Source organism: Agrilus planipennis, unplaced genomic scaffold (assembly GCF_000699045.2).
Source record: "Agrilus planipennis isolate EAB-ADULT unplaced genomic scaffold, Apla_2.0 scaffold46, whole genome shotgun sequence".
NCBI classification, from domain to species: domain Eukaryota; kingdom Metazoa; phylum Arthropoda; class Insecta; order Coleoptera; family Buprestidae; genus Agrilus; species Agrilus planipennis.
Genome location: NW_020438933.1, coordinates 1,094,991 through 1,098,036, shown reverse-complemented (window position 1 = coordinate 1,098,036; position 3,046 = coordinate 1,094,991). Strand labels below are relative to the sequence as shown.

At 31.0% G+C, this 3,046-nt stretch overlaps 1 long non-coding RNA gene across 1 annotated transcript in view; it reads right to left on the bottom strand.

The window, feature by feature from the left end:
• LOC112904385 overlaps positions 1-632 on the bottom strand; it is a 1,267-nt gene extending 635 nt beyond the window's left edge. The window contains exons 1-2 of the long non-coding RNA XR_003231069.1: positions 359-632; positions 102-283 (exon numbers count right to left, since the gene is read on the bottom strand). This is a non-coding gene — a long non-coding RNA (uncharacterized LOC112904385). The remainder of the gene's footprint in view (positions 1-101; positions 284-358) is intronic.
• Positions 633-3,046: the final 2,414 nt, after the last annotated feature.

Here is a 3,046-nt window from a genome sequence, read left to right as displayed (position 1 = left end):
GTTTACAAAAAAAAATTAAAAAAAAAAAACAAAATTTGTGTATCTATAAATAGGTAATCTTAAAAAAAAAAGATATTAAAATCAACTCAATTTGAAGATACCTTTATAACTTATAATGGATATCCTACTCTAGGCTCGTTTGGATGCTTTCTTCTTAATCAACCGTAATAGTTTGATAAGTTTTAATATAAATTTGGTAGCCCTCCCACACCCCTAAATATACGAAGGAAATCGTGGAAGGCGCTACATCCTCCTCGATGGCTGGAAATACCTCTTTGTTACTCTAAAATAATTTAATAATAATATATTAATATGAGTATAAATTAAAAATTTCTCAATAAAAAAAAAATGAACTTACAAACCAGCTGCATCCTGCCACGCACCCAGTCGATTAATTGAACCATTTTAGCTCGATTCGATCCATCGCTGAAGCTTTTATATTTGCAATTATACTATGCAAATATGATGTATGATGTCGCGAGAAAAACTAAAGATACTTTGTTTTATACACTTTGTTTGAATGAATACGTAAACATGTAAGCGATATACACTTAATATATACAGACAATTAATCTCCAAGAGCAGTTTATTTGATATGTATATCATTATACTACTTATATGCGAATACAATGTATGATCTCGCCAGAAGAAATAAAGATTCTTTGTTTGATACCTTGTCTTTGATTTAAGTAAACATGTAATCGATATACATTTAATATGTACAGCCAATTAAGCTCAGCTAGCAGTTTATTTGATATATTTATTACTTATACAATATGCGAACACAATGTATGATTTCGCTTGAGAAAATGATAAGTACAATAATACTTACACTATAAGATAATACAAAGCGCGTGAGAAAATAATAAAATTAAATCATAAAAGTTTTTTTATAATAAACATTGATTATAATTTCTTAATGCTCAGTTTCTAAAGAGAAATGACCCCAAGGTAATGTAGCTATTTTATTATCTTTAATAAAACGTTTATATCATTTGACGATAAACTTAATTTATGGATAGTATAACTGAAATTTTGATGGTTTTGGAAACGTATGCTTGAGAATTCGGGAAAACAAATTTCATTGTCAAACTGAAAATCTTTGAATGACAATTTTCGTTTGACACTTGGCGAAACTCCTTTTACTTTCGGAGTTCTTTCTCTACCATCGACTTTCATAATATACATTTTAGGACTGATACTTATGAACTCGATTAAAATTTGGGATTTCAATTCATCTTTCATTAAACCAGGAACTTTTTTATTGACCCGCGGTATACACCATTTATTGTGAATAGGATAATCGCTTGTGTCGAAATGTGATGCCGCGTCTTCGCGTATACTATAATAAATAGGAGTGTTACTATTACTGTCGATTCGCGTAAATTGGTAAATTAACGAATCCATATCCATCTAAAGAAATTCTGGATAAAAGTGAGCAGAAATCCTACTTTGAACATAATCATGATGGAAATCATACATTTTTAATTATGACAATTCTAATATACTGAAGCAGAAAAACAAGGGCTTATTAGTAACTCTCTTAAAATGAGGTAACGAAATTAATTTTGGAGCCGCTCGCCAATTGTTTACAACTTGTATATCTCTTTTATTGCAATCGCATTCTAAAAATTCAGCGAAAACCGAGTTTATGAACAATCCAAATCAATTCTTTTCAAAACCACTATTGCTTTTCATTCTAAAATCTGTATTTAAATTTATAAGACTTTTCAACCAATCCTATTGCTTAAATTCAATAACCTGTTGCAACTCCAATTTGTAGTGGAATTGTTAAAGAAAAAACCAAGTGGCAAAACTACTAACAGTTTAATTCTTGTTAAAAGGTGTACAAAAAGAGCTTACATGGGTCGAGTTGAGTGTTGAGTATTAGTTACATACTAGTCAAAAAACTAACTAACTATCATTCTTTCGAAAATGTCTTTTATAATAAAGTTTGGTTCTGCTTCATAAAAATATTGGTAATGCATCGATTAAAATAAATGGTTTAGGAGAACTGTTTCATATAACAGTATGGTTTCGCTATGCAAAGCGTTATTGGTCATACATTGATTAATATGAATGATGCATAGACAATTAATGAGATAAATGAAAAACGCAATACAGGCTAAAAGTTAATACACATACAGAGCGTTGAAAATAGATATAAGCAGGGTGGAACCTAACACACCCCCCGCCTAAGAGTTTGGATTAAACAATTTATTAAAATTAATCCAAACGAAACCTTAATTTAAATTTTTACAGATGGGTCCTTAACTAATTTTCGAGAACGCGCACCTGGTGAGGTATACAATGGTTCACTTAGTTCTTCATGAATTGAACGTATGGATCCTTGAATAGATCCGATAGCATGTTTAGGATCAATTTCACTTAACCGCATTGTTGGTTCGTAAACACTTAGATCACTTCCTGAACCATTTCGATTGTTTATACATATGATTTTCGTGCAGCTTTCATGGCATTGTTTTGGGAAATATTTAAACCAATTTAAATATTTAAAACATGAACACTTGCAGCAACAAAAATAACATAGTCCCAATAAACTGATTATGATCAGGCTGGAAATAGCGATGTTGTACCACTTCTCATATTTACTTATGAAAGGTTTATTACTATTAGCCTGGAGTATTTTGTCGAATTGTTGTAATTGATGTTTTGCCGTTCTAAGTTGATTCAAATCTATATTCGTGAGACGTAATGGTGACATTTCCTCATTCTTCAGATATTCTTGTTGTTTTATACAACAATCATCCTGGGTAATGTCAATTTCGGGTATATAATTTGTAAAATTCCCGGTTTCATTAAACGATGAGGTAAGAACAGTCTCAGGTGTGTAGCATCTACATTTGGGTAACATGGAAAGAATACCCGTTCCGTAGAAATGAACCTCCATTATTGGATTGACCAAATTCTCACAGGTAATGGTTCCTTTAATTGGTTCCGTTAAAACAAATAACCAATGATTTTTGGAAAGTGGATGCCATATTTCCATCGTTGTTTTTACTGTACGGATTGTACAATCGATAGG